The sequence below is a fragment of the Amblyomma americanum genome, chromosome 1 (genome assembly GCF_052857255.1).
Source record: "Amblyomma americanum isolate KBUSLIRL-KWMA chromosome 1, ASM5285725v1, whole genome shotgun sequence".
Classification (NCBI taxonomy): Eukaryota; Metazoa; Arthropoda; class Arachnida; order Ixodida; family Ixodidae; genus Amblyomma; species Amblyomma americanum.
Window position 1 is genome coordinate 520,107,566 of NC_135497.1, and position 12,358 is coordinate 520,119,923.

At 49.6% G+C, this 12,358-nt stretch overlaps 1 protein-coding gene across 1 annotated transcript in view; it reads right to left on the reverse strand.

Annotated features, from left to right (window-relative positions):
• The window catches only part of LOC144128638 (uncharacterized), a 111,472-nt gene that overhangs the window by 24,850 nt on the left and 74,264 nt on the right, over window positions 1-12,358 (reverse strand). The gene's annotated exons all lie outside the window — the stretch shown is intronic.

Genomic DNA, 12,358 nt, shown 5'->3' on the forward strand with positions numbered 1-12,358 from the left:
GCTGCTGCTGCTGCTGCTGCTGCTGCTGCTGCTGCTGCTGCTGCTGCTGCTGCTGCTGCTGCTGCTGCTGCTGCTGCTGCTGCTGCTGCTGCTGCTGCTGCTGCTGCTGCTGCTGCGCTTTTTCCAAAAACAGGCTGTCTCCGGCGAGCGCAAATTCAATCGGCCAGTTTGTCCAGTATGTGTCTGCCCGCACGACAAAGGAATTCTATAGACAACCGCCTTTTCACATGCGACGCACCGTGTGGCGTGCCTCCCCGAACACTCCCCTGCTCAATCACGCAAATCTTTGGAGCGTTTTTTCACCACAGCGCAGAAAAGCGTGCCAAAAGTGTGCGTGAAACACTGGGGGAGTATTCAGTGAGGCACGCCACACGGTACGTCGCATGCGAAAACGCGGTTGTGTACAGAAATCCGTTGTTGTGCGGCCAGATGTTTACTGGACAAACTGGCCGATGCATAAATTCGCGCTTGCAGGAGGACAGCCTGTCTTTGGAAAGAACGCCATTTTCCCATCTCGCCAGGCACTGTAAAGATTGACCTTGGTACGACCCCCTCTCTTTGATGACACGACTGCATTGTTTAGGCATACTGATCGGTTTGTTCGGGAACCATCTCGCCAGGCACAGTAAAGATTGACCTTGGTGCAACCCCCTGTGTGATAACATGGCTGTATTGTTTAGGCATACTGATCAGTTTGTTCGGCAAGCTTCGGAAGCCTACCATATCTGCAAGAGTAAACACACGTGCGTTCCGTGAATTCTCCTGCATTAAAAAAGAGCTGTGATATTTAGAAACACCTGGCTGATATCTTTTGTTTTGTTACTGTTATCTGCATGCTTCTTTCGGCTGCAGGCACTGCTTTCCGTCAGTATATACGTCCTCGGTTAGGAATCAATGCTGGAGGTTGTGGGGACCTGCCCTGCAGCCCCCCGTGTTTGCTTTCCCGCGAGGCACCGTGCAGCAGCAGTCTCACCTCGAGGAGCAACGCATTCCCTTGTCAGTTACATTAACTGGCAAGAGAGGGCGCCAGCGTCGCTGCGCGGGAGACTGCTGAAGCCCGCGCGCGGGAGAGGGGGCATGGGGCTCTTGGGCGGGGATCGTCGGCGCGAGCGGACATGTCGCTCGCGGCTCTGCTCTTCGCAGGCGGAGCGAGGAAGTGACGGGGAGACCCGCTCCCGTATTCTCGTCCTGTCCAGGCCGCGGAGTATCCCTTGCCCTAGCGCGGGCGAAAATTCGCTCGGAACCTTGCTGGTGAGTCGGACGACCTTGATTCATTAGCGTACCATCTTGCTAGCTGGCGTTATTGTTGCTACAGCAATAAATGCCTGTTTGTGTCAGCCAACGTGTGGTTCCTTTGTTCCTTCAGAGCAAGGCCCGCCCTGATTGGCGTGCGCTCGGTAGCGTACGCGATCACGGGGTGGGGTCCGGGCGGCTTTGAACCGTGTCAGCAGAGATTGAGTGGAAAGAACGCACTTATTTCCCCAAGTCAACCCCAAGTTCGTTTCTTTCATCTAGCTTGATATGTTTGCGCTGCTGATTTCAAAATGCAATACCAACTTGCTCAACGATTGGTATTACAAATGCAAATTATCGCGAATTGGCTACATACCTCTTTTTCGACTTCCATGGGCGCTAGCAAATTTTCGAACTCAGTATTCCAACGTGGCCACACTGGCCCCCTTATGAGGCAATTAGGGTTGTTTTCCTTCGGCTCCTTCAAAATTGTGAGCGTTAAAGGCTTAATTAAGCATGCGGCATAGGCTGGCGCAGCAGCCCGCGTGCCATTTCAGCAAAGCTGGTTACGGGGGGCTGTTCACTGGCGTACAGGTAGCGGCAAACAAGAAACGGAACAGTCAGTTTGCACTGAAGAACAATTTTTGCAAAGAAGTTGAGTAGTACCTCATGGCCGATATTCATCCAGAGAGGGAATATATGTACACAAAAAGAAAAAGTGTGCCTGTCGCTCCCACTTGAGGGATTATCATCAGCTCAATGCTCATCGTGGGTTCCCTTTCTCACGCCGCCGCCAGTACAGCCGTAGTGAGAAAATGCAGAGGATTGCTGGCTTGCTTATTTGCTACGCAGTGGGCCAGTTTCACATCGCCAGTGCTCCAATTCTCTCGCAAATGCAGGGAACTACTGCCGTCACTGTTCCAGTGCACGGGAGCTCCAGTCGTGAAGCCAAAGCCCCACCACGCGTGGCCCGGTGGCCCGCATACTTTAGGCAAAGAATGTGCGATAAAGGAAGGCGGCAGCGTCCACGCTGCCTTCGTCAGATACGTTCAGGTGCACAGCACCAAGGCAATTCTCTGCTATGAATAACTGATGTTATCGCCCGCACCTCAATGTTGCGAGCGAAGACTACACGCACCCCAGCAAACAACGTACCACCCCAGGAGCGCCCAGAAAGGATGGAATGTCCCTGCCTCAGTACAACATTTATCGAACATTTCCAGGCCGTAGAGGCAGGACATAGAAACACAAGCAAAAGGGAAGTGCACCCACTAATGTCCTAGAAATGTCTTTTCGAGGGTGTTAAGCAGAAACAAAAACAAATAGCATTTTGGTCCCAGAAAGGAATCTGGGAGAACGTTTTTTGGACCAATGCTTTTAAACAAAAAATACAAATTGACTCCTCGCTCCTTTTTCTCTCTTCCTCGCGCCAAAAGCTACGGGGAGAGAAGGTTTTGCGCTTGCACTCGCCGTTTTGAGAGATCAAACAGTTTGGTTCGAAAAGCCGAAGGAAGCGCAGTTCACCCCGCATCTCTCTCGTGGGCCGTCGGCCCCATGCTGCAGGCAGGCGACAGCGGTCTGCCTTTTCATCGCATCGACGGGAGCGGCAGTCACTAACGTGCCCGTCTTCAATAGTGCTTCCAACTTCAGCACGGTGCGGCGGTCCCTGCAGGCATCTCCAACTACCAGCAATCCTCGTTGCGCCTCTGTCTAGCTGAGGCGCAGTAATGGGCCTCCCGTCGCTCGCCCGGCTTCCTCGCTGGACGGAAGCCATCTTGCGCACACGTATTCGCGCAGCCCCTAGCCGCTCGCGCGCAAGCCCCAGCGCGCAGCAGCTCTTGCTCTCATCACTGGGCTGTCGTAGCTGCGGATTCATGGCAGCTTTCCTGCGCACCTCGGCATGCCCACATAATTCCTTTTGGAACTGGTGCAGCGGCGCGCGGCACATCGCAAGTCTTTTGCACAGCTTCACGGCCCTACACCATAATGGCGCTCTTACAGGCGTCGTTCGCGGCAGCGGATTTCAAGGCAATGGGCGACTCCTAGCGCGCACTCTGCATCCCTCAGCGCCTCCGACGACTGTGGCGTGTTGTTGGTGGCAGCGTGGCCGTCCACTGCGGTCATAGGCGGGAGAGATCTTCGGAAGCCCACCAGACTCTTGCTGCGAGTGCCCATGGATTAAGCTGCTCTACCTACATTGCCGTCCTGTCGCAGCGGTATAGTTTGTGTTGAGTTCGCGTCGCTGACTCCCAACGCACCCCCACCGGATTACATGTGCCTTGATCACCTTGATCTCGCCTCCCACGCCGTAATGTGCCGCACACGTGGTCTGCTGTAGCATGGGTGCGGCGCACTAGGGTTCCTACCTCAAGACGTCCCCCTTTCCATCCGGCTCCAAGCAGTCTTATCTCCACACTTAGTCACAAAATAAAACGGGGGTGTAACGAGGATGTAACGCGTATGTTTGAGCGTTCGCTGTGCCGTGAGAAGGCGCAGGACAGAAAGCTGCGTTGAACTCATATATATAGTTGCAACATTTTATTTCATCCCCAGGTTTTTGTTGGCAACGTCGTCAAGGTATGTGGTTTATGATCGTTTTTTTTTTATTTTCGCCTCGTAGAATTAATTTTTTTTCCTGTTTTCATAACACGCTCAAGATTACTCCGAGGCTCGTGAGAGAGGCAAAGCGAGAGGGAGGTTACACCCTGCAGAATCTCCGTAACCTGAAACAGCGTATCTGTATTGTACGCCCATGTCGTCTTTTCTTTTGGCACCCGGGTTGCTCTTTACATGCGTTTGCTTTTGCGTGTCCATATATGCTTTTGTACCCTTTAGAATGTTTGCTTAAGGTGCATCAACTTTCAGCCTGCATTATGTTTTTATTGCTAACTTTTTTAGATTTCTCAGAGCTAGAGAAAATTTTGGCCCTTATTATTTGCTGGAGTCGTAGTGCTCCGTATATTGTGTATTAAATGGTGCATGCATATGCGCCTCCTGTTTGTATTCATTTAAATGCCAAGAGCACATCTAATAAACTGAAATTATATCTGTATTGCGCTGCTATATCCTGTTATATGGGCGGGATCGGGCGACTTTTTGAATTAATATTTCCTTTTTGTGTAAAATTCCAGAACATTTCATGTTGTTGTGGCGGGAGCAGCGCAGCACGAAAGAAAGAACAGAGAGGCGGGATTCAATGCTGACTAACGACCAGATTTTTAATCTACGTTCGATCGAATAAATACATCTCACTCGTGCAATAAGGAAAGGACAGAAGCATGACAAACGCATAAGATGTACACATGGGGAAAGATTATGACAATGCACGCAGATAATAAATTTCGCTGTCACGAAACGCTATCGAAAGTATGCTGACACATATACGTCGCTCTTTTGCCCGATGTTGAAGGCTTCTTCAATTTCCCTGGTCCGTTGATTAAAATACGACGGGATGACCATTGTGTTGATAAGCTGCGGAGCGCATTCTTGCTCTTTGCAATGTTTTGCTAATTCACTGCTCATGGTGCCCTTTAGGGATATTTTTTGCTCTCGAAGCCATTCATTCCAACAGTGCTCTGATTGACCAATGTAGGTGCGTCCGCATGACAGAGGTATTTCCTAAACCCAGCTTTTCACACATTTCACGTTGTTTTTTCGGTGCTTCTTCTTGCATTGAATTTTCTTTGCTCGCTGTTGACTTTGGCGCAAAGGCTTCATAATTTGGTGGGTGCTGACATGAGTACCTTTACACCAGCTCTTGCTCTTACCCTTTTGAGACTGTGGGAAATGCCATTAATGCCAGGAATGACCGCGTACGGCTTCCTTTATTGTGATGTGATTGTGACATATTGTCTGCCTCTAGGTGCTTGCAGGATCCCTTCTGCGACACTGGATAGCAGTCTCGTCGGGTAAAATGCTGCTTTCAGCCGACTGTTCCGGGCGTCAAAACTTCCTCGAACTTCATGATGACAGAATCTCGTCAATGCGGCTCTCATTCTAAAGACTAGAAGGACTAGAAGAACTAGGACTAGAAATAACAAGTAAACTCCCAGAAAACAACGTTATGCGATTTCTTGACTTGACGCTAGCCTTTCTAGGCGCTGACATATGCTGGCGGTACGGACCACGAAGCTAGAAGGGACTGCTCCCCTACACATCTGCGCACTCCAATATCATCAAGCTGGGGTAGAAAAAAAACAACAATGAGAGCCGCATTGACGAGATCCTGTCATCATGAAGATCAAGGCAGTTTTGACACCCAGAACCGTCGGCTGAAAGCAGCAGGTTGCCCGACGAGACTGCTATCCAGTGTCGCAGAAGGGATCCTGCAAGCACCTAGAGGCAGACAATATGTCACAATCACATCACAATAAAGGAAGCCGTACGCGGTCATTCCTGGCATTAATGGCATTTCCCACAGTCTCAAAAGAGTAAGAGCAAGAGCTGGTGTAAAAGTGCTCATGTCAGCACCCAACAATTTAAGGATCCTGTGCACCAAAGTCAACAGCGACCAAAGAAAAAATCAATGCTAGAAAAACACCTTAAAAATCATGTGAAATGTGTGAAAAGCGGGGTTTATGAAATACCTCTGTCATGCGGATGCACAAACATTGGTCAAACAGGGCGCTGTTTGAAAAAACGGCTTCGAGAGCACAAAAGATCCATAAAGGGCGCCATCAGCAGTGAATTAGCAAAACATTGCCAAGAGCACGAATGCGCTCCGCAGCTTATCAACATAATGGTCATCCCGTTGTATTTTGATCAACGGACCAGGGAGATTGAAGAAGCCTTCAACATCCGACCAAAGAGCGACATATGCGTCTGCATACCTTCAATAGTGACAGAGAAATTATCTGCGCGCGATGTCTTAATATTTCACCACGTGTACTGCTTAAGCGTTTTTCATACTTCTTTTTTTTCCTTGTTATACGAGCTAGATGTATATATTCACGAACATGCAATAAAAATCTGGTTGTTATTCAGCGTCGTGTCCCGCCTCTCTCTTTGTCTCGTGCTGCGCTGCTCCCGTCACAAGATCGTGCACCAACCAGCCCAAATTTTCACCTTGTTAAAGCACATTTTATGTAAACAGGTAAGTCTGAATGGCCTAGCCAGCAAGCATTCACGCGAGTGGACAGATGTATTACACCAACTGTAACGTAAGCATGTGCCTGAAATTTGGCACATATGTGCGCTTAAATGCCTGAAGTCTGCATGAAAAAGAAGAAATAATTTTATTGAGCCAGAGCCGAGAAATCTCGCATTAACCTTTTGGGGCTGTCCCTGGGACGCACAACTTTTTGGATACGGCTAGTTATGGGGACGTTTTTTAGACGTCTTCGGAAAAAATTAGAACCTCCTGGAGACATTCCAAATGTCCTGATGGGATATTTCTGGGAGGTTTTGTATTTGTTGGGACGGCATCCGTGGTTGCAGAGGAAATCGCGGCGCGCGGCGCAGCGGTGTCACGGACATGCGGAAAAAGAGGGTGGCTAGGCCATTTCCAGTTTTCTAAGCGGGGTAAGAGAGGGGGAGCACATGGTTCACAAGATGTTGTTGAGACGCCCCCTAATACAGCGAACACGCAACCTATGCCCACAAAAACTAGGTGTCAGCGCATCCTTTTGCAACAACAGCTGCATTCAGCTAGATAAATTTTAAAAAATGCCCAGGTTACTCTCCTTAGTGCGGAGCAAGCCCCACACTCTACCATACCTTTTTCGAATACCAGGACAAACCAGGCCAAACCTTAACAGTGCAATACCCGACACATGAGCAGTGGGAGGAGGCCCTTACCAGTGACAAACTGGGCCAGCAAGCTTGGATTATTCAGCTAGACAGCAAGTCAGCTGCCGCCAGCGGAGCCCTGGACTAGGGGCACCGACCCTCCCGCACCTCCAAATTCTTTTGGTTAAAAAAATTTGGGGGCACCTAAGCAATTCCTGTGATGTCTAAGTGCGATAGAATTACTTGTCGCTGAGTTATGTAACTGAGTTTAGCGTTGCGGCGAAATTTTGCCGAGTTTAGTGCTGCTGTGTTATATTTCCGCGCGTAGTGTTACTTTTTATGAGGTCGCGACAACGCAAGACGACAAAAGGGCCATATTGCGATCTCTGGGGTTCGTGAGCGAACTCCACCTCATACTAAGGGGGGGGGGGGGGTCGTATTCGTCGTCCGACGGGTGCCAGAAGCCCGTTGTATCTTCGTCGTCGTTGTCTCTATGGGCTCCGGCGAACACGTCTGCGCGTCCAAGGTGATCGACAGTCGCATGGCCTTGTAATCGCAATAGTATGTAGATGCGTACCTTACTTCGAGCACTGTGCGTGGCATGTTCTTTAAAGCCAAGTCGATTCCGATGCCTCGCGAAGAGGCGATTGCATCTATTGCAGAGGCGAGCCTTAAAGGTGCACTAAAGAGAAATCTGAGCGCGTCTTTTTACCGCGGGAACTCTATCTACACGTTCCGGGCATTCTTAGAAACTTCGAATTATTGTCCTGTGCTGCCGATTGTCCTAATTAAATCGGATTAAACGTCCCGGCTTCCGCCTTTTTTTAACTCAACGCGGTAGGTAGGAGGAGTAAACCAACGCGTCAGCCAGTCCCGCAGCGGCTTGATACGTAAACCAGTCCACATGTATTTTTAATTCCATGGGCCTGATTTGCGGCTATATTGTCTGCGACTGAAACGGTTTATTCACAGAGACCGAAAAAACAAAATAAAAGGGCAAGCAAGCCGCCACTGGACTGGCAATCGGCCGCACAGGACAATAATTCGAAGTTTCTAAGAATGCCCGGATCATGTAGACAGAGTTCCCGCGGTAAAAAAACATGTTCAGATTCCCCTTTAGTGCACCTTTACGACCAGATCGGCACGCATCGTCCCGATGAACGGTGCGTTATACGTTCGTCCTCATTGAAGTGTCCTATACGACGAGCATGGACGTGCCGCAGTGTAGAGCCGAAGCCAGATTCCTGTACACGAACCCTGCCGCGTCCGTTTGAGACATATTTGGCGCCACGCATAAGCACACAACCACAAGTCCCACATGGAAAACTCCACAGCGCACATCTCTCCGTCCGCACTTCAGGCTCGACTATTGATAGTTCAAGTCCTGGCTTGGCCTATATGCAGACGATGGCGGCGGCAGCAACGCTGTCAACGCCAACGACCGCCGGCGTTCTATTGCTCCAGGAATGGTGATGACGTCATTAGCGTGCCGCGTTTCTGCCACGCGTGCCAGCCACGGGTTTCTGATGGTGGCGGAGTTTTTGCACAAAAAGCCAAGAAATGCGAGGGTAAAAATTTTCCCTCTCTTTCTCTGTGCAGAGAGCGAGCTAAGGTTAGCAGGGATGAGGTGAGGGTTTGTGGAAGGAAAGTACGAAGCTACAGGGGGAGGGCAGTACACGGCTCACCCGCGATCACGTCAACACAGCGTGTACGTAGCCCGCGCAACCTTTGTCGGCGTCATTGGGTGAGTAGTTGGAAGGAGCCGCCAAAAGGCCTCTCGGATCCTGCATCTATCGGCAGAAGGTTAAACTGACAATGTCAACGGTGACAACGTCTACGCTAGCTATCGATGGATTCACGCAACAAGTGTAAACGTCATTCATTTTTGGGAGCTACACACGCGATCTAAGGCCGTTTCAGTGATTAAACGAGGAAGAACATGATTAGCGTGGTTAGCACATTCTCAAGGCATGCTAGCAGCCCCCTCCTCTTTCTGCAGAAGTTGAAATCGCCGGCAGTGCGTTATCGCGACCGTAGAGCATTGTAACTACGAAATGCCAGGTTCCACAAATTTTTTTTCACACTGACTGCACACAGCCAGCGCGAAGGCGATTGGCTTAAACACTCCGCGAGGCGCCGTGAGGAATCTAACGGGCCTCTCACTTGTCTGCCCTTGTGTGTTGAGAAGCATAACGAGGGCCTCGGTTCTCGCAGTCTTCAAGTCAAAAGGCAGAGCTTTCACACAGCGCCACTGGCACCAGTTCGACCACGATCTACGCGGCAACGTTCTACTGCAGTATGACAGGACGTTCCACGTCCCCCGCTATAATCAGGCGTCCTCCTGGAGAACCTCTCAACGTTAGGCTACACGCAACGCAGATACCTTCGAAAGTAGAAAGTGAGCCAGCCGCAGCCGTAGCTCTTATGGCAGAGCCCTGCACGCGATATTTGGAGGTCGGCTCGGATTCCACCAGTTTCACGTGGTTGTCTCTTCATCTTGCCTTCTATATAAGATGACTGCGCTGTTCTCCCATTCTGATCAAAACTCCCATATGAAGTAAAAACATTCCCCTCGTTCACGTGAGCTCAGCGAGAAATGTCGCCTGTGATGAGGGCTTCAAAGGCACAATGACACAGCATGATGTGCACAAAAAGCGAAATGGGAGCTCCAGCTCCCTTAGATATGGACTAAAGTACTCTTCAGCGCTACGAGTTAGGTAGTCAGTCGCCACATTAATCTAGTTATGCCAGATATCAACGCTGAAAAAGGATGGAGCAGGCAACATCAGGTCTGATAAAATGGTTCTGGCAGTGGCACAGGGCAAAGAAGATCCGTTGCGTGTACAGCGGCGTCTCGCGTCGTTGGCAATCTCTGAAGGCCTCTACACAGGGAGGGACGTCGGCGGATAGACATGGCTAGCAATAAGAGCGATGTATTCGATGAAACGTGTAAGCAAACACGCGACGGTCTGTGGTCGACTGGCAATGCAAAGATTGTAACATTTCATTCCGCATACTGCCATCATGAAGAGACACACGACCCTCTTGGGTGCGATGTTCTTCAAGAGGGCGAAGTTTTGAAGAGGGAAAGAGCGTCTGAAGGCTATAAAGCTGCTCAGAATGACCAAGCAGAACAGTTGGCGCTTATGCGATTTCAGAAGACATCGCCGCCCTGCTCAGTCTGAGGCCGTGTATGTGCCTGAAGACTGGAATCGATTGCTTGCGGTGTTCTTGAAGACCTCAAGTTGTGGCACTTCTTGTCAGACGGGAGTTCTCTTCGTCAGCAGAGCTAGGGGGTACGCAAGGCGAAAAACTGTTTTTACAACCCGTGTATAACAGGCGCATAATCCAGTAAATGTGCGGACAGGTTTATTGTAGGAAGGCTGCGCAAAAGTGAGGGATACCTCAAGTCTTCTGCGAATCTCGCACGCACTTTTCATTCTTGCTAACAACGCAGCTCGCGAACAGCAGATCCTAGCGAGCGCAGAGAAACTTTGCTAGCTTCAGTGCGAGTGCGGGAAGCTTGATTGCTAATTGCATTGTCTCCCTTCTCTATAGGCTAATATTAGAGTCTTAAGCAAAGAGAACAACGCAATCTAAGCAAACGAGATATTTGCGCCTGTAGGTCTGTTATCATCGTGCCCATAGCCCACTGAAATCTTCCTGGTTCGCAGCCGAGCCTAACCGGCATGACTTGCTGCACAAAAAGTCTGTCTGCCGTGACGAAGGCAACCTTCCCTCCATGTGATTTTAGAATGACACATGAATGGTGGCTACCATTCGCGAAGAAATTGGTCACATCAAAAGAACAGAGCCAGGCCCCCTCCTCTTATCTATACATAATCAATACTGAAAACTAACACCGTGCGCTTGCGGTTTCACAGGAAACAAAGCAGCGTTAAAGGAACAAACAGCAAAAACAAAACTAAACCTCACTTTAGTACCGCTCGAAATGTGCAGAGACGCGTGGTGATTGATGCCTTCGTAATAAGTCAGCCCACATAACGACATGCAATGTCCCTCGGAACTAATTTTTTTAGCCAAAAAGTTGGCCTTTGCGGCATAGTAATACCAATGTTGGCGGACGTCAAAAGAGGTGAGTCATGTCAATAGTAAGCTCGTTAAATAAACTCTAATCGCAAACTTTATAACAAACGCAGATAGGCGCTGTGCAGCGATTGGATATTTGTAGCTGACCATTAGTGATAGCCATGTCAATTTTTAAAATTTCAAAAACACGGCTACCCTCGGCGCTGTGGCTCAACAATTTTTGGCCATTTCTCCCGCAGTTCGAAAATAGCGCGTCTGCGATGTGCCTACAGCGACGTCCATCAAATCGCGTGACTCCATGGTACACGTGCCAAGTAACGTACGCTGTCACTCCCGCGCTGTGCTGCTCAAGGCGTGGCAGAGAAGGTCACATGGCACATACGCCATGCCGTTTCGTTCACTTGTGGGAGTTGCTCTGCGCACAACGCAAGCGCGCGATTTTCGAATTGCGCGAGAAATGGCCAAATTTTCTTAGGCCTTAAAATTCTAGGAAGTGATATGGCTACCACTAACGGGCACTCATAAATCTTTAATTGAAATCAGGCGCTTATCTGCTATAGTGAACAGTTAACTATTAGAATTTACTTCAGCATTCAATAGTTAAAATGAGTCAACTCTTTTGTAACGTTCGCCAAGAGTGGTATAACCTCGCAGCAAAAGCCGTCGTTTTATCGCAAAAAGCCTATTTTCAAAAATTAGTGCCAGACTTTCTGAAACACCTGATAGAGAAACTACAAAAGGCACCCTACATATAGATTCTATAGAGGTCATCAAGAAGCACAACAGCCGCATCCAGCGATATTCCGACCCTTTCAGTAACAACAGCAAAACCCGGAATCAGGCAGGACATACTTGCCGGGTGTCTCAAGCGCTCTGTGCACTCCAAGAAGTTCACGCAGTAGCAAAAAAAGTAGAAGCCCTCGAAACTGAAGTCAACTCCAAGAAGTTCACGCAGTAGCAAAAAAAGTAGAAGCCCTCGAAACTGAGGTCAATTATATACCAACGAAAAAAATAAGACGTGAGCCTACAATGAACCCAGAACACGACGCCCCGCCCACTCATCCAGACAAAGAATTCGAGAAGCAAGATGAGTAATAATAACGTCAGTGCTGATTTCACCCCACACCAACCCCCTCGAGCAAACAAGACGCCATCGTACAGCATAACTCTACATCAACAACACATAACGCATGCAAACCTCAGACCGCCAGACCTCATCCTGCTCCAAGACACCAACCCAGGGGAGACCTCCCGTGATATCAGAAACCTTCAACCCAGTATCGAAATAGCCGCCATGCGCGGCTGCTGACCCGAAAGACGCGGGTTCGATCCCGGCTGCGGCGGTCGC